General features: G+C 37.6%; 1 long non-coding RNA gene across 2 annotated transcripts in view; it reads right to left on the minus strand.

Annotated features, from left to right (window-relative positions):
- LOC136831451 (uncharacterized) overlaps positions 1–19,344 on the minus strand; it is a 132,277-nt gene extending 112,933 nt beyond the window's left edge. The window contains exons 1-3 of one of the 2 annotated variants that reach the window (XR_010850884.1): positions 19,226–19,344; positions 18,507–18,638; positions 11,799–11,957 (exon numbers count right to left, since the gene is read on the minus strand). This is a non-coding gene — a long non-coding RNA (uncharacterized lncRNA). The remainder of the gene's footprint in view (positions 1–11,798; positions 11,958–18,506; positions 18,639–19,225) is intronic. The other variant, XR_010850883.1, reaches the window with a different exon arrangement.
- Positions 19,345–20,617: the final 1,273 nt, after the last annotated feature.

Genomic DNA, 20,617 nt, shown 5'->3' on the forward strand with positions numbered 1-20,617 from the left:
ATTTCTTCCGTCTTATTAAATTTTGAGCAATATTCTTCCATTTACATTAACTTGCCGTTTGCAGACTTCAAGGTCTGTCCTCATGTTTTTATTACCCAGAACGCAAATTTTTTTCTCTCTCTCTTGCGTGTGTGTGCGTGTTTTGATGTACCTAGGACATATATTTCTTCTTCTAAACGCAGCCCCTTGTACAAGACTCTCAGCTCAAGTACAATAAAACCCATTAGATGCTGGTCACAATTTCTTTGCAGCCACTGATCATCTTCCCGCATTCCAAGAGAGAGAGAGAGAGAGAGAGAGAGAGAGAGAGAGAGAGAGAGAGGGGTGGGGAAGAGATTGGTTTGTCATTTGCTGCCTTTTCTTTATGTTATTTTTATATATATTTAAGACCATAAAAGTTTTAATGTATACAATAAAAAGAGAATTCACTGTTATTGGAAACAGAGTAAACACTAAAGGAAAATACAGAAGTCCTTTGCTAATACAAAAGCGAACTCAGGAATACTACGGAAGGTGCAATAAAGATTTTACTATTTTAATTTGCCTTTAAAGATTAGGTCGAGGTAAAATATAAACCAGGATTTTTCCCAAAAAATATTCGAGACATTTTCATGATCCTGGTCACTCTTGACCTATTATTTGCTGGCTCTTGTTTTCTTCACTTTATTACTTCATTCCTTCGCTGGTCGATGTCATAATCATTTTGACTACTGAGAACACATTATAGGAGTGACGTCCTGTGATGTCATTTGGATCACGGATACTTTTCCTGACTGTCGTCTTTCCAGTTTACGTTCCTTAACTCTCGTAGGGAACAAAAAGTCTGCTATAGCGAAGGGGCCGTTAAGTGACTAAAGACCCTCGACTCTACCACAATATTGGCTTAACACTTTAGTGGCCCACCTGGTTATAAAGTTTTGTGGACGACATCATCGAATTTCTGGGAATTTTAGTCTGTTGAGGTAATGAATGGCCTTAGACTTTAGTAACTTATTAGAGCCTTGTAGGTGACATTCCGTTAACAAAAAATCGGCGTTTCGTCTCTTTGATCTGGTAGTTGACTTTTCCCTGCTTCCGAGCTGCAGGGCCTAATCTTTTGTAAAACCTCTGAAATATTTACCCCTGTTTTGGTAGGCAGCTAATTCTTCAACTGTGTTGGATTCCAGGTACCTATTTTCCTTTATAATCCCCATTTGTCACTTATACGAGCTTTCTTTGTAAACTTGTTTTTATATTTCTGTCAGTCTGCCAGTAAACGACAGTAAGTCGAAAGGCCTAGCACCACCCGTTGTTTCACTTCCTTCGTGACATTTGCCTTTATATATATATATATATATATAAATATATATATATATATATATATATATATATATATATATATATATATATATATATATATATATATATATAAAACTCTATGTGGAAATGAACTTGTATATTTTAGAATGAGGCTAGCAACCGCATGCTATTCTCCTATATATATATATATATATATATATATATATATATATATATATATATATATATATATATATATATATATATATATATATATATATATATATATATATATTTGTGACCTATCTCTGTAGCAAACTCCTAAAGGGTGACATTCCGAATTTCTGATTCCAATGAAATACGCAAGAGACGTCAAGGAAAGGAAAATGTCTTCTGGTTTAATGAAGAGGACAAAAAAGGTAGGTTACAAGGCAGCGACCTGCATAGCTGACTGAATGATTTAACTGGTGAATATGTGAAGTTGGTGAAAGCTTCACTTCTTAACGTCGACGCTTTAACTTATGGTTTTCTTTAGATGAAAACAAAATTAACGACTGACTTAGATAACTATCCATTAATATTCTCTTATCAAGGAATTCATCCTCTCCAATATGGCTGGAAATAGTGGATGGCGTTAATGAAAAAGTAGAAAGATAGAGAGAGAAAATGAAAACAAAAGACAGACATCCAAGTTAAAAGATAATACAATATAAGCAACATACGATTGCGAGGAATATCGTATCAGCAATCCTATTTGTACTTCTTCATTCATTACTGATAAACGGCAAGAGTATTTTAACGCTGCTATGATTACCATACATAAATCAGCCAGGCGATCATTCGGAAAATCTCCAGCGTTTGTCATCAAAATAAAGAACCGCTTCATTATTCCCATTTGTCATAAGGGAAACGATTAAGAGAATTCAGATTTCTTTAATCCCAGAATTATGAACTGGATAAGATTCTCTAAAAATTACATATTACTGCTTAAAAATATTAAACCGACGTTACTTTTGCAACTGATTAAATCTCCATTGGAAATCTCATTACATTCGTTGAGTGGTTCTGGAACCTTCAGTACGAAAGATCAGGTTCTTATGTAAGAAAGAGTTTGCTAACCGTTATTCAAGCATATTATAGAGTCTACGAGAACTTAGAAGTAGGAACTGATAATATGAATAGCCAAATTAGTCGTAAGGTATGAAAGATTCACCTGTGCAATATATATATATATATATATATATATATATATATATATATATATATATATATATATATATATATATATATATATATATATTTCTGGAGCTTTTATCCCAGATATTACCATCTCAAGGAAAAAAAGCTTCTTCCTTCTCTCCGCAATATTCTGACATTCTATGACAGATGTTTATCTCATAAAATGCATCCAGAGTAAATGAGGAAATTCATTATAAAGATGTGTCCATATGATCACTTGGTCAAACTGGGATTAATCGGCAAAAAAGATTATGTTCTTATAATTAATAGCAAGCGAAAGCCTCTGAACTGGCCCAGATGAGATCAAATCATCTTGAAGTGCTATTAGCGTTTTCTACGATACCTTGAAATAAGTGAATGCTGTTTAGGTCAAACTATATAAGATCAACGGCAGTTTTTTTTATTTCTTTAATTAACCAAGCAATCCAAACTTTCGAGGTCCAAGTTACTCTTCGAGCTGTTAATAAACTTGAAGGGCCTTCGATCCTAACTTTGCTCTACATATTATCAGAAGGAAGTTGAGTGAGTTTTATGGTTTCACGAACAGACGGAATTTATCGAATTAGATCTTCGTGTTGTTCGGGAAGATGTGAGCGGAAGCCCATGTGAAATTCAGATACAATTCGATTGCTTGGGTTGACGAAACAATATACATTAATCTCTCTCTCTCTCTCGCTTAATTCGAACGTGTAATTTTTATTCATAATAACATCATATTTCACGTTACCTTTACAGAAAGGTAAGGCAATTCCTTGCCTCACTTGTCTTTCTTTAAAGGATTAAATTTAAGTTACCTGGCCAATATCCTACGAATATTTTTTTACGCCTGTTGAGAGCAGATTACATCGTTATATATCATATGATGGTATGCATTCTCGTGGTATAATTATCACTCACGTCAGGTATATTTAACTCTCTCTCTCTGAGTCCAACTGTAACCCGCAATAGTCGATTTAATTACTGGATGCATAATTCATTCCTTGGGGCGAGAGAAGCTTACTCGTCTGGTTTGGAGATGAGCTTGGATATACTCGACTGTGACGGGAGCTTGGTGTAAGTCAAGTTAGTGGCCCAGCTACAAACAGAGAGAGAGAGAGAGAGAGAGAGAGAGAGAGAGAGAGAGAGAGAGAGAGAGAGAGAGAGACTTTGGCTTTAATTTCAGATAGACGGTTCCTTATTCAGTGGTGCCTCGGTGAAATTCACCACCTGTCATTCATAAGGAAGGCTGAGTCACTTGTCAACCGCAATGTTGGAAAGCCATAGACAGACGCCCGACAGCTCAAGAGGCAGAAAGACAGACAGGCTGCGTAGACTGACACTATCAATCATTCATTTTCTATTCTCTTAGACCTACGTTTATTTATTTATTCATTTCTAAAGATTATCCGGTTTTGTGAAATATTTATTCATGCAATTAAACAACAAATAAGGGGAAAATAATTTGGGAAAAGGAAGACTCGAGAAAAGAATTGAACGATAACACCTCTCATGTCATCAAATCATTAACACGAAGCTCCAAGGAAATTCCCGGCTCTAAGTGAAGTCTCATGAATAATCACAATAACTGCACACAACTTTTTGATCTTTCTCTCTCTCTCTGTCTTCGAACACTTCCATTGTCTTTCTCTCCCATTCGCTCTTTATAACCCAGTCACTTGTTCTTTTCTCCCTCTCTGTCCTACCCGAAATGGCCTCTTCCCACCTCTCTTATCATGATACGAAGGCCAGAAGGTGGATGAAGGGGAGGGGAAGGGCAGGGGAAAGGTAGCTGGAGAGTTGGTCCCATCCTCCCAAAATACCCAAAACAGAGGCCATCTATTCTCAGTCAGAGGAAGAAGTTCACTGATGTTCAGATTGTTTCGCCTGGAAAAGTTTATTTTATTCGATGGTTTTCTGGTTCCTGTCGACTCGCCCGTCTCGACTGGAACTGATATCGGATTGTTTTGGCTTGAATGTATGTACATGAAAATAAGACAAGCATGGATTATAATGATATGTATACATAACAGAAAGAGTAGATATCCTACAGAACTTCAGGAGAAACTTTGGTAAAACTTATGTCATTAACACGAAGCTTGCCTCGAGAGAAACTACAAAGTTTTGTCTTTACATGACAGAATATCTACAAACCTCGGAAGAAATACACAGCAACACCAAACACAATTTACCTGTGTGAAAAGCTCATCCTTTTTCCCATGTTCCTTCTTTTTTACCTTTCCTCCTTCTTTTACTTCTCGAAATTCAACTTTTCAGCATGACTTCCTGTGACGTCATCTGAAACCTTGTGTTTTTTCTGCATCATACACAGAATAAGGCATAACAATGAACCAATCTCACGGTCAGTGGCCGTGGCATAACTTGATTTCAGTGACGCGTGATCCAAAACCTTCGTATTTTATCACTGCTTCCTTTGCTTTTATGAATATATCACATCCTACCGCAGGTCCTTGCAGATCTCCTCAAATTGTTGGATTTCCATGCGCTTGAAAGGGTTTTCTAAAGATGGAAATTGAAGAAATACCTTTATTTTATTATAAATGATTATTAATCATATTATGGACTATCACCATTGTGAATGAAGTAGTATCATTTGTCAGGTACTTAAAACTATTTTGGAAAACCACTCTTCCTAAGTTGCTCCTCTGGTAGATCCCAATAACGAAAGTCCTGTTACTCTTAAATCTTTTCTTATTTATTTTTTGTATATTCTATTGGCTCTGCAGATCATCAGCCATCCTTTGGGTACCTTTATGTAAGTTCTTAGCTTAGATTTTTCATAAGGTAATTACTGACTTTGTCTTTGATTTTTAAGGGAACGTTACTTCTTGTATTTTATTTTATTTTATTTTTTAGTTTGCTAGGAGGCCATATCTGATTACTCTTGCATAATTATTGCCATTCTCTTTGGCTGTCATGGGTATTAGGATAATTTGTCCTTAGTTCCCTGAGGATTGTTATTCTTGTGTCTCACTTGCATTGGATAATTATTGCTTTTGCACTTGATTTCCATGGGATCATTACTCCTTGTGTCTCATTTCTGCTGGATAATTATTGCTTTTGTGCTTGATTTCCATGGGATCATTACACCTTGTGTCTCAGTCCGATTAGGGTAATTATCGCTTTTGTCTAGGCTAATAGAGCAATTACTGCTTTTATTGTAGGTAACAATGGACAATCCATTCGTTCTTTAGTTTCACAATCTTCCATTCAAATGTTCCCAAGCTTACGTTTCTGTTATGTGGGCAAGAGAGCTAAAATCTTGTTTTTCTTCATTTGGCCGTTGTAAAGAAATGGACTACGAGGGTTTTATCTTCCTATGATAGCTTCTTTTTGTCTGTGCATCTCAGGACAAAACACTGCATAATATTATCATGACATCTGATTCCAGCTACGTCCAGTGTGTTAATCAGCCCTGACACGTCGAAAGCTCTGTTAACTCCCAAAATGAAACGAAGCTGTATTGAATTAAACTTCACTTCGTTCGGACGATCATTACCCAAGTGGAAGCCAGCGCGTTTAATTGGTATCTCCGAGGGGAATGAATGTGGCTGCGTTTGTTTGGGATATTGTAACCGGGGGCCATAGGGTTAATGGAGTTTATATGGACCAGAATTTTTGGATAGTGGTAGCTCATTTCCTTTTCCATGGACGTTGTTGACATGCCCGTTGAAATGACCTAGATGGGGGATATTCTTTATCCGGAATGTTGTTGTGTTTCGTATTTTTTAAATTTTTTTCTTAATCTAAGATACCCATGAAAGGTTGGAGTTTTTATTTTGGATTCTTGATCGAACCTTGGACGTTCTTGATCTTGTCAATGGATGTGACAACATTTCAGAATGTGGTTCTGTTGCTGATTTGCTTTTGGTTGTGTTGCTTGTGGATGATACATTGTTGTGATAATGATAGATAACTAATATTGTATGCTTATGTTCTCTGTACTGCTTAAAAGCAGACAGTGGGTATACAGGTACGATCATTTTTAGTATATAATATATATATATATATATATATATATATATATATATATATATATATATATATACACACATCAGGCCACATGCCCTTTAGCCAAAGGGCGCCTTAATGGGTTAGCATTTCGGATCTTAATTCATACGAGGCGGGGGGGGAAGGTGAGTTTGAAAAACCTTACTTCTTCAGCCCTGTCAGTGCCTACTACAGTACAATCAACTAGCTGCCAAGTATCCAGGTCACTAACTCAGATGAGTCTCAACTGGATTTCATTGTACGTAGCAAAGAGCTTCAACCAACCTAAGACCTTTCGGCTGCAAAGCTAATATATCCACTGGACCACAAATATTTATATTCACATTGAAATTTGTTCCCTAACTGCTGAATCCAATGGGATCCCAATTCATAAATGATATGTCTATCTGTCTATCTATATATCTAATAAAATTAAGATCATATATATATATATATATATATATATATATATATATATATATATATATATATATATATATATACATATATATACAAATAAATCACTTAAGGGTGAGGTTCATCTTTGATTCAGCGTTTAGGGGATAAATATCACGTGATCAGAAGCCCTTCTCTACTGTTAGACTGAGCTGGCCTCGTGCCAGCACAGGAACCTTCATAATGGAGGCCCATAAATTATGGTAATGTACTGGAGCGAATAAAAGGCTTTTGTGCACCTCTAGACCTGCCGACAAGACAATTGTTTACCTATGAACTTTTCCTTACAAGAAAAGGCTCCATAAAGAAGAACTTATGTATTTACGAAGACAGAAAAATTCCAAATTTATTAAAAAAAAAAAAACAGTAAATTTCCATTGTGAGAGAGAGAGAGAGAGAGAGAGGGGGTTTTACAAGCATCCCATAAAGAGCGTCGAGGCGATTCCTCAGTCACCGAACACCCGATGGAAAAGCCCCTGGCAGGGCCTCTCCTCCAGACAACAGCCAATCACCGGGGGATTTCTGCTGCAGGTTCTCGGCTCTAGTGAGTCCTTGGAAAAGTGGGTATTTGCGAGGTTTTGTTTTTGAGTATTTGTGTTCGAGGAAATGTAAGAGAGTATTTTAGATTCCATATTTCGTATTATAAAAATGCTTTTATTTGTTTCCCTTCCCGTTTGGCTTATGGCATTTTTTCATTTTAGTCTCAAAATTCTGTAATTAACTCACAAGTTTGCATGAAGCAAATGACAGTTGGTATTTTAGATAATTCCATATTTCGACTAAACAATTATAAAATCACTGCTTGCTATTTCCTTTTTCTTGATGTCAAGAAGCGGTTACCATGGCTTTAGCTCTTTCTGATAACACATTGTTCTCTGTACATTACCGCAGAATACCATTGCCATCTCTAATTTCCGTAAACGTGTGACGTTTTAATTGTGCTGACAAGTCGGAGCTTCAGTTAATTCCCAAAATGAAACAATACTTTAAATAAATTACCCTTCATCTCAGCTGGTCGGCCATTACTCGAATGGAAGCAAGTGCCTTTAAGTGACATCTCGTAGGGGCATTAATGTGGTTGTGTTCATTATATATAGTTTATACACACACACACACACACACACACACACACATATATATATATATATATATATATATATATATATATATATATATATATATATATATATATATATATATATATATATATATGCATATACATACACACACATATATGCATATACATACATACACACACACGTATATATAAATATATATATATATATATATATATATATATATATATATATATATATATATATATATATATATATATATATATATATATATATATATATATATATGGCAGGGTGGCAAAAGGAGGCCACAGCCTTCCAGTTTCTTATGAACTCTTTAGGGATGAGGTTACAGTCCCATTTATCGATTCCAGCACAAGATGGTACCCTTTTGTTGCTGGGTAAGAGAAAGCAAAGTATGGTGAAGGGAATTAGATATCGATGCAGATCATTTAAAAGAAGATAAAGAAGCTAAAACAGAACTTCCTGAAGAGAACTGCATCAAAAGAATGGAAATGGAAATTCAGAAGAGAACGAGAAAACAAGATGAAGAAGGCCCTCCTCAGTATGGAGTCCAAAAGGTGCCTATGCAAGCCCTCTTCTAAGGACAAGGGTGAGGCCCAAGAGCCCCCAAGACTCTCCAGCCTCTTGAGGGCACCCTTGAAGGGAAGGGTTCGACCCAGAGGCTGCTTCCTCGGAGGAAGGCAGGTATCCTGCCAGGCTGGGGAAGTGGACCTGGAGAGGGCCCAAAAACTTCAAGGATGAGGCCCAAAAGCCCCCAAGGCTCACCAGTCTCATGAGGACAGCTATGAAAGGAAGGGTCCGACCCAGAGGCTGCTTCCTCAGAAGAAGGCAGGTAGCCTGCCAGGCTGAGGAAGTGGGCCTGGAGAGGTCCCAAGAACTTCAAGGATGAGGCCCAAAAGCCCCAAAGGCCCACGACCCTCCTGAGGGCAGCCTTGAAGGGAAGAGTCCAATCCAGTGACTGCTTCCTCGGAGGAAGGCAGGTATCCTGCCAGGCTGGGGAAGCGGGCCTGGAGAGGTATCAAAACTTCATGGATGAGGCCCAAATTTCCCCAAGGTTCGTCAGTCCAGAGACTGCTTCCTCAGAGGAAGGCAGGTATCCTGCCAGGCTGGGGAAACAGGTCTGGAGAGAGCCCAAAACTTCAAGGATGAGGCCCAAAAAGGATGCAAAGCTCCCAGTCTCTTGAGGGCAGCCTTGAAGGGAAGGGTCCGACCAGAGGCTGCTTCCTCGGAGGAAGGCAGTTATCCTGTCAGGCTGAGAAGATGGCTTGGAGAGGGCCCAAGCACCTCAAGGATCAAAAGCCCCAAGGGATGAGACAGCTTTGCAAAGGGTCCCCCAGAGGCTTGCCAGTCTCTTGAGGACAGCTTTGCCCAAAAGGAAGGGTCCGAGCCCAGAGGCTGCTTCCTCGGAAGAAGGCAGGTAGCCTGCCAGGCTGGGGAAGCGGGCCTGGAGAGGTCCCAAAAACTTCAAGGATGAGGCCCAAAAGTCCCCAAAGTTCGTCAGTCCAGAGACTGCTTCCTCAGAGGAAGGCAGGTATCCTGCCAGGCTGGGGAAACAGGTCTGGAGAGAGCCCAAAAACTTCAAGGATGAGGCCCAAAAGGATGCAAAGCTTGCCAGTCTCTTGAGGGCAGCCTTGAAGGGAAGGGTCCGACCCAGAGGCTGCTTCCTCGGAGGAAGGCAGTTATCCTGTCAGGCTTGAGAAGAGGGCTTGAAGAGGGCCCAAGCACCTCAAGAATGAGGCCCAAAAGCCCCCAGGGCTTGCCAGTCTCTTGAGGGCAGCTTTGAAGGGAAGGGTCCGACCCAGAGGCTGCTTCCTCGGAGGAAGGCAGGTATCTTGCCAGGCTGGGGAAGTGGGCCTGGAGAGGTCCCAAAACTTCAAGAATGAGGCCCAAAAGCCCCCAAGACTCGCCAGTCTCTTGAAGGCAGCCTTGAAGGGAAGGGTCCGACCCAGAGGCTGCTTCTTCGGAGGAAGGCAGGTATTCCTCCAGGCTGGGAAAGAGGGCCTGATGAGGTCCCAAGAACTTCAAGGATGAGGCCCATAAGCCCACAAGGCTCGCCAGTCTCTTGAGGGCAGCCTTGAAGGGAAGGGTCCTACCCAGAGGTTGCTTCCTCGGAGAAGGCAGGCAACCTGCCTGGCTTGGGAAGCAGGCCTGGTGATGGGCCCCAATTGTGAGGGCCAAAGGCTCCTTAGGGAGACCAGTTCTTTGAGAGCACCCTTGAAGGGGAGTGTCCACTCTGGAAGAGGAAGGCAGGATTCCTTGGAAATTCTGATAAGAAAATCATTGCAGCTTGATTTCCCATTAATAGAATGTTCTTATTTACTTTATTTCTGTTTTCCAGATGATTAAAAATTTTTTTTTTTTTTTGTATTGTACTCTGCATCACTTAGTTTGTATCATAATTCTCCCATGCCAAGAATTCATTCAGGGGAAAGTGTATTGTGTATTACTGCCATCAGTCTCTGTGTAGCACTTTGCGATAGTTCAGTGTCCCAACCTTGGAAACTTGAGAAATCGTTTCTTCTCAGAGTTCATTGGTGAAGAGGGTAATTATCGTCCTTCCTGGGATCCCGGAAAGGATATTTTGAAGTTCGTGGAGGAAGCTGGTTTTCTTGAAAATTTATAACGTATCGTCAATTTACTTTTACCATTTTACCAATTTTTTGGAAATTTTATGTTTTATTCCCTTGAGGCCACATTATTTATCAATGACGATGATGACCACAGGTATTGCAACGTTGATTTGTATGAGGTCAATGAAACACCCAAAGAGAAGACCTTAAGACGAAGGACACAGTTCACGACTGGCAGCCGCGTTTAAGCTGGGGATCCTTCAACTGCCCTCCTGTCCCGCGCAGCTTAGCAAGCGCCTCTAACTAGTCATTGTAAAAATTGTTAAAGTTTCGTAAAACAATGAAGCTTCAGCAAACTTCAGTCGATGAATAGTCGCATTTTCAAATGTAACAGTTTATGTCAAAACTGAATTTTCTTCGGGCAAATGTTTTGAGTAATCTGACGTTCAGCGAATTTTTATCTAGCAAGCTCTTTCAGAACATAAAAGAATCCTGAAGGTGAAGGTGAGTGGGATTTGCAAACTTACTCAAACAGCTATAAAAGCAAAGGCTGCAGCAATGGATGAAATTTTTATCAGACAGCTGTGACTAGACTTCTTTATTATAACACCAGTTTTGTGTAAACATCACCAAATGCCACTGACTAAGAAGACTAAAATTCACAAAAGCACAGACAATGCCTGAAGGAAGTTGCTGAAGGCTTTGCCTTGACAAAGATTCCAGATGAAAATGAGCAAAGACCGTTTTTATGAGTATATTAGTGAGTTGAAAATCCTACAAACAAAGATTGGGGTCATAAGACAACTGAAGCGAAGAGGAATTTAAACAATTTGTTTTTTCTTCCGTACAGAATTTACAAAGGTATCCGTGAAAAGCACGAGTATGAGCAATCAATAACCTTAGACAATGATGCGAGACGTAGTTTTAAGGTCGACCATTCGACTTTTCTCTATGTCGTATTTCAATATTTGACCCAGGTCACATGTGTAATTGCTTCAGAAATGACCACTCAGAGGGATAATGGCGAAGGCTACAAGACGATGGACAAGAAGGGAGAATGGTTAATCAAGTATAATACCGCACAATGACCAGCATAGAAAAAATATCCAATGGTTGCTACGAACCTTAAATAATTTGCAAAATAAAATTCCATTTAAATCATCCAAACCTGTAATCAATTTGGGCGTGTTTGGAGCAAGATAGAAGTGCTAACATCCAAGATGAGCCATTGTGCAGAATTGCTAATCTCAGACAGCTGGGACCTCATGAGAAATACAAGGCAGCGTTGGCCAGCTAATAAAGAGTCTTCCCGTCTTCTCCCCTGCACCTGAAAGCAAAACCCCGATTAACATTTCAGGTGTCTGCACAGTTTATTTATTTCTATATTTTTTTCTTTGCATTTTTCTTACAACAATTTGATTTTCAGTTAAATTTATGGCTTTAAAGCAGTTGTTCCATAATTAATTTAAGAATTTGAGAATGAGCATTGACGTTAGTGTAAACTCTTTATAAGATGGCAGGAAAAAGAGATGGATTATTGACCTGGTATGTATACGGAAACAACCTTGATTACGTTTTTACGTCCATTCATACACAAAGTACTTTGAATCACCAATATACAAAAAGGCATAAACTGTGTTCTTTATCCCTCCATTAATAGTTATGTAATCCAACTTCATAATACCACAGTATTTTTTTTCCTGAAATTCCATCAACGAATTACCTTACACTGGTACATTAGCCAGACGACGTCAAGCGAGCCCTAATGGCAGCACCAACTCAACAGCCGGGAAATGACACCAATTATCTCGCGGTTGTCGCTGTTCACGTCAAGCTCAACTTAGACTCTATTTTTAAATGGGAATTCCTTGCTAGCTTTTATTCAAGACGAAAAAGATATTCCTTTTACCCAGATGGAAAAATGAACGATATCGAAACAGGTTCAGAGGCTGATGCAAGATCCTCTCCCTCAAGGCAATTTCAAGTCTATAAGCCTCCGATAGTGCAATGAAAAAATGTGACCTTTGACATTTCATTGTCGAAATTAGAGAGATTTTTTCTGATAAGAGGCCACAGGACAAAACTAAACTTTGCAGACGAGAATTGTGAAAAAGGTAACACTTAAGCAATATATATATACGAGTGTGTCAGTGTAACACTTCAGTCTTATAGTTAACACAAATAGATTTTCAGAAATAAAAAATTGATGTATATTCCTGGTTCACTTATGAAATGTTTAATAGGCTGTTTCCCCTTGGAGGGGTTGGCACCAAAAGAGTACAGTCTTCCAGTTTCTCTACTCTTCTTCAGGGGTGAGGTTGCTAGCCCCATGCCATTCTATGTTGATCCTAGCACACGCTGATATTTACTTACAGAGAGCAAGACTGATAGATGGTAGTCCAGGAGTGGTCTTCAGTCAACAAACGCGAGCCACGCAAAGCAACGCTAGGTCGCTTTGGTTAATTACACATTTTCTAATGTGGACGGGAGGTGGGTTACATGTCCATACCTCATTTCATATATATATATATATATATATATATATATATATATATATATATATATATATATATATATATATATATATATATATATATATACATATAAATTCATGGATATTCAAGGAAGAGCAAAAACCATCATTAATTGAAAAATTAACTGAAGAATAGAGTGGTTCTCAACCTTTTTTGGCCCATGCACCCTTTCACCATTATGTCAGAATGTCATCCCGCCACCCCCTTTGCGGAATTGTCTGCCTCAAAAGGTCCATTCCAAATAATATGCAACAAAATACTAACACAAACACACAAGCTAGCAGAAAGCCCAGCGTTACCTCTCAGTAGTGAGGACCAATCCACACTGTGTTTTGTGTGGTTCTAAAGCCAGTTTGAGCCTGACAATGTGTAATCAAAATTCCCCCCTGAAACTCTTAAATCCACCCCCCCCCACCGGGGAGAATTTCACCCTGGTTGAAAACCACTGGACTATAACAAACTATTTTCTTAGGAAAGAATGTTTCTTTCTGTCTTTATGAGTAGAACCAGAAATATATACTGTATAATAATATTGTTGAAAATAAAATTTCCTTGATCGTCCATGAAATACATAAATCAATAAGCCCATAAATACATGCACAAATAAACAGATGCAAGAGAAGATGAACGACATTTAAAAAGGGAATATGGGAAGTCGTAATGACTCTATTTCTTGTCTTCTGTATCTACCCTCGGGTGTGTGAAGGGTGCCACTTTCCCCTGGTTTTGTAACATAGAAATTATAGCTCTAGGATTCATAACTGATTATATTTAGCTAATGAGAGAGAGAGAGAGAGAGAGAGAGAGAGAGAGAATGATATATAAAATTTATGCCAAAAGCTAAGCGTTGGGACCTATGAGATCATTCAAACTGAGTAAAGAGGGTTTAAATGGGAGATAAGAGGAAACCCTCGCAGTTGCACTATGAAACCATTGTTAGGAGACGGTGGAAAGTAAGATTGAAGAAAGAGAATATGAACGGAGGTACAGTACAAGGAACGAAAGGGGTTGCAGCTACGGGCTGAAGGATTGCTATAAGAACCTTTAGTAATGCCTACAGCGTACCGCGTGAGGTGCACTGGCGGCATTACCACCTACGGAGAGAGAGAGAGAGAGAGAGAGAGAGAGAGAGAGAGAGAGAGAGAGAGAGATGGTAGGGAGATGAGGGAAGCCCTGATTGTTATTTTGAGATACTGATAATAAGCGAACTACTAACTAGATAGAATGAGAGAGAGAGAGAGAGAGAGAGAGAGAGAGAGAGAGAGAGAGAGAGAGAGAGAGAGCTGACGGTGGGAGGTGAGGGAAGTTCTAACTGTTATTTTGAGGTACTGGTTGTAAGCGAACTACTAACTAGAGAGAGAGAGAGAGAGAGAGAGAGAGTGAGAAAAGGGGTTTGAACATGACATGAACTTCATAAAACTCCATCTTAACAAGTCCAGACGGAAAGAATGACTGAATAAAGTTCGATATGAAAAAAGGACAGAATCAAATTTCTCCCTACAACACCATCATTTATTTTTGGCCGGAATATTGGACGGGAGAAAGGCGGATATTAAATTATATGGACGAAACTCTTTCCAAATATGTTATTAGACTTCATATAATCTGATCTACCATACATGTACTTCCTTAGAAATTAAATCAGTAAATTAAAACTTAGACGGAATTCTAATTAGATCCAGATAATATTAAGACTCGGCAGACACCAAATCCGAGGAAAATGCAGAACAAGAACCGCCGTCCTCTTGAACATTAAGAACTCCAGTAACTGAAAGAACTTTTCTCCATATACAAAAGCAAAGAGCACCCTTCGGACGAAGACTGAGAAAGAAAGAAAGAAAGAAAGTGAAGGATAGCGCTTACTGTACAAAAATAGGAGATAAAATAGAGGCAAGTGAGAGAAAGTATTTAGGATTCAGGTTTGGAATTAACAGAACGAAATCCATGAATATTCCATTTCGGAATTTTTAATTTCATTACGTAATTGCACCATAGTCTCAGGGAACTGAAGAGTGTAATCAAATCAACTTTCTGGCCTAGCTTTACGATAGTATGCCATTCTTCAGATATTTCTCTTTAATGGAGCCGATTTTGTTCATCAGAATTATAAAATCACTTATTTAATCTGTATCCGTTTGTTTTTTTTAAATTTTATATTGTTAAAATTCAATTATGTTATGAACCTACATTTATGTGCATATGTACGCTTAAAATACGCCATAGTTAATATTCTTCTGGTAAGGACAAGTCAGCAGAGCGAACCTTACTTACGCCATACAAAATAGGCTGGACAATTCTATCCTCTTGAACCTTTGCATAAGGATTTGCCCTTAGTGTTTAAGTAACATCGAGTCAAGGAATTTTTTGGTGCCTGTTTTTCATCAGAGCAGAGTCACTTTAAGGATGAGTCATCATTCCGTGATTATTCACATGAAACTTCAATATATGCAAAAGTACTACAAGAATCTGTTCATTGTAAAATACCTTTCTTGCATTATGTTTTAAAAGAAATTGATAAAAATAGGATGAAATTTACTCGTCCTTAAAAAAATTAAAGATATTTGTCCATCAGCTGTTCTGACTAACAATTCATTTCCAAAATGCTGATCACAATAAGACCACTAACCTTGACGCCTGACCTCGATTAACCTTTGATGATGATAACCTCAAGACCTGATCAATAAACAACAAACTGCAACCTTGACTCATTTGAGATAAGCCATAACCAGCAACCAACATGCAGCCATGATTTCCCATACCAGGGGTTGACCAAGGAACGAGAGCATGTACTGGCACAAGGCCAGTGTCAGCAACTTCAATCACGCAGTGGCAAACGTCAAATCGCAGCAGTTAATTTAAATTCCCAGTTACCCTGCCTGTAATCCCGTTTATTGATTCGGTTTTGGAGTCACACAAGTTCAAGGTTCCGGTGCAATGATGCTGAGGTGGAGACTGACTCTGGGGACTGAGGAGACAGGGAAGATATTAGCTTAATTGAGGGGATTCATCTTCTCAACTAAGAGGATTCTCCATAAGTGGATTAGAGATGTATATTGGACTCCAATTTTAGAGACAGGAGGAATGGATGTTTATATACATATGATGATTCTAATCACATTAACACGTGATTTGTTTATGACACATCACCACGGAATCACATCTATGTTTTTAAGAGCATGACGTATATGCAGCCCTGAAAATGTTGATAGTAAAATAGATAAGATTGAAATACTGACTGTGTGTGGGACAATGCATCAGAAGCGGCAGAAAAGTCTCTGTATCAAAACAAAAAAGAACTTTACAACAGAACATTTTTCTGTATTACCACATAATATAAAAGATATTCCTCATCTTCTGGATTTTGGAGTTAACGTAGCATTTAAGAACAATAATACAAATGAAACATGTACTTATAAAGAACTCTCCCGACGATACTAAAGAGTGTGTTTATAAAATTCCACGTAAGTCTTGTGACAACTTTTATATTGGTCAAACTGGTAAAATCCTGGACAAGAGAATAGAACAGCACAAAAAATGTATGAGATATGCATAAGTGAATAGTGGAATTTTTATACATGATAGTGAGAACAATCATACAATCAGCTGGGCAGGGGAAAAAAGGATAGCATACTCTAATAATACGTAGGAAAAGAATATCATTGAATATAGCCTTATAAAAGAAAGTTATGAACATAAGTATCAATCAAGGCAGGTGTAAAGTTGATCCTTTAATTTCAAAAGAAATTAGTAAAATACTTGAATTTTAAGGAAGGCATTAGATATGTGTTGAAAAGAATGATCATATTTGTAAACTTAGTAAGGGGGGACTAACACAATCGAGTTTTGTCGCCCCTCCCTCTGACATCTGTCAGGTGCGGAATTGTAGTCTCCAAGAGTTTGATAAGTTTGTCCGTACTGTCTCTGTAGAACATATATTGTGATTTCTACTATTATCTATCAGTCCTCCGTCAATTGCTTGGAAATAATGTGGAAGCCGGTCAGAACTTACATCCAGTCTCTTATTTTTCACATATGGTGACGTGTGACACACACACACACACACACACACACATACACATATATATATATATATATATATATATATATATATATATATCTATATATATATAATATACATATATATATAATGTATATATATGATATATATGTCTATATATAATATATATATATATAAACAATATATATATATATATATATATATATATATATATATATATATATATATATATATATATATATATATATATATATATATATTATATTAGAGAAGAGCAATGAAATACAGTATTACGATGGAGATGGTCTAATTTCGATACTGCATACGGAACCTGAATTCGTCAGGAGTATGTACCTGAGAATCACAATTAACATGTATTTCTCTTAGTAGCCAAATGGGTAAATCCCTGTCTCATCTGCATGCTACATATTCTCTGTCCTCATTGCTTTGTTTTTCCTGAATTAATCGTCAGTTCCAACTTTCTAAATATACTGTATGATACATTCTATTCAGAAAGCTTTGCAATTCTTGGCGTTCTCCTAAAAAAACAGCGTCAGCTTCACCTCAACTTTCTCTTCTATCTCCGATAACTATTTTCACTATAAAATCTACGAAGAGGGGAAACAGCAGAGGTGAAATAACACTCCCTCGTAGCACCCAACTATTTACTGCAAATTCAATCGACCAGACTCGATCAACTTTAGCCTTGCATCTACTTCGTTCGTGGATATACTGAATTAGCTTTATGTAACATATCTTACATGCAATATCATGGATATATATATAGATATATATATATATATATATATATATATATATATATATATATATATATATATATATATATATATATATATATATAATATATATATATATTATATTGCATAATATACGAATTAAGAATATATATATATATATATATATATATATATATATATATATATATATATATATATATATATATATATATGGAATGAAATGCGGATTACAGAGTATGTTTAATATTGAAGATATTCAAAACTTATATTTAATGTTGTTGTATGTTATTAGATAATTAAAATCCTTGAAATTATTTAAAATGATAATGAGAATTTTGCTTTTATACGGAGAAGTCAAATACATCAAGCAAAGCCTCTCTCTCTCCCCTACCAAAGCTGAACCAGACGCACAAACACAGACACATACTCGGCATATCCATATAGGCCTACTGATTCGGTATAAGCTGGTATGTATATGTTGTAAATCATTTCAATACGCGATAGTTTTCGTTGTTTAATGTATTCGAAATACGATCCATTAATACAATGTTCAAAGTTATGCCTACCTGTAGCATTCTTGCATTGATTGTTGCTTTGTTGATGCGGTCTATGTTTCATTTTGTGGTCGTAGTAAATCAGCTTAACCATTAACCTCTGAGATGGCTCCTATGAAGATAAGTCCAAATTCTGTCCAATACCTGAAAATATCGAAAACAATAATAGCTGTATTGTAAATATTATGTTATCAGAACAAATTCTCAGACATTACACATTTAAATTCCTTTCACAGTCATTCACCGAACATCATCCAGCAGGCGATGGTATAATGTGGCCATCGCTCCCATAGGCCTAATACTCAAGCTGGTGAATGACAATCCGAAGGGAAATATTCCTTAAGGGATCATTGGTTTTCATTGTTTCATCAGCTTAATACTATCACTTGGCAGGGTTACTGTGCTCTTAATAAAGTTCTTTAACGGCGAGTCATTTGCACAGGTTTTATGATTCTTGACTGGTTTGAAGTATCAATAGGCCTATGTGAATGAATCGATTTAAAACAAAATCCAGAGAGTTTAAAGAGTCCTGTCATATCATTGCAAAGAGCATTGTGAAATAAATGGAAGTGTCGGCAAATCCAAAAACACCAGCACGATACGTTCATCAGTCACTTTGGTTGCTCTGTTCCTGCTCAGGGTAGCAGCATGATCACCTTATGCAGCAGCGTAACTGATTTTTTCGAGGTTCACAAACTTATTTAAATGTGAGGGGAAACATGATGCACTACCTTTACCTGTAGAAGAAGGAAGGCCATTCGTAGTTATTCCCGCTGTTTGCCATGATGGTAAGGAAGGTGAAGGATATGGCACTCCCACGTCTACCTTCGGCGACGGTTGCACTAAAACTGAAATTTAAAATTTTCACCTTCAGTCGGTTACGTCATAAAAAAAGAAAGCAATGGAAGTTTGAGCTCAAGCAGACGGTTTGTGCTTTCTTGCTTGTATCGTTTTTCAATTTTAAGATGTATCATCAACAAGAAGAAATTACGTTACAATAATATTCAAATAATTCATAGACCGTACAAATGTTCCATTCTATTGAACATCTCTCCCCACCTATTCACGTTATACATCTTTCGTTGCCGGCCGCACAGGTGCAAGAGTCTGTGCTGGCATATGGCGACTTTATATATATATATATATATATATATATATATATATATATATATATATATATATATATATATATATATACGTAAATAGAATCCCACCCCTTACCCTTACCAGTACATCAACCGCAATTGCAATTGGAGCCTACTCCAGTCCAAAGCTAACATGAACTCTTTTTCTCTCTCTCTCTCTCTCTCTCTCTCTCTCTCTCTCTCTCTCTCTCTCTCACACACACACACACACACACACACACACACACAAACACAGACACACACACACTAGGTGTTTCATTCACTCTTTCTCTCGTGAAATAGATAGTAGGCCTATATTTCATTTCAGATAGGTAGTGTTGTACTGTAATAGCCGCCAAGGCCTTTTACCTTGTCAATTTTCTCAGTTCCTCACATTTTAGGATACGCTTATCACCTCAAAGCCTTGAATCAAATGAAGAACACATATAGAGACCCTAACTCTTTTGCTAAAATTCGAACTTACTCACGATGGGTTGAGGGAAAGTTAAGTTTTAACACAGGAGGCCGTAGTGGAGAGAATGTCCTAAAGGTGTGATGAATCGAGAAGATAAGGGGTCATAGTGGCCATTAAATGAAATCAAATGCTTTACAGGGGGTATAAGAATGAACGTAATAATCTATATTAGTTTGCAATGGAATGTACTTCACTATATAGTTACATAAGCACATCAAATCAATATAACAATACCTGTTATTCACCGGAAAGGTCGGAGATGATGAATGATTGTGATAGGTCTAACCTGGACTGCTGACTTACACTTTTCCTGTAAGTGTCTTTACAGGGACTCGTTCGAAAGTAATTGACAGTTGTGACTTTAGTTAATATTTATATTTATTCCTGATTTTGTCGCCACAAATATTTCTTAAAATTTATCTGTAAAACTGTTCATTAATTTCACTTCACTAACTATTTCCATAGATTTCGCAGCTTTACGTAGTCAAGAAAACACTGTTGTGTTACTAATGGAATCGGACACC

The sequence above is a fragment of the Macrobrachium rosenbergii genome, chromosome 48 (assembly GCF_040412425.1).
Source record: "Macrobrachium rosenbergii isolate ZJJX-2024 chromosome 48, ASM4041242v1, whole genome shotgun sequence".
NCBI lineage: Eukaryota > Metazoa > Arthropoda > Malacostraca > Decapoda > Palaemonidae > Macrobrachium > Macrobrachium rosenbergii.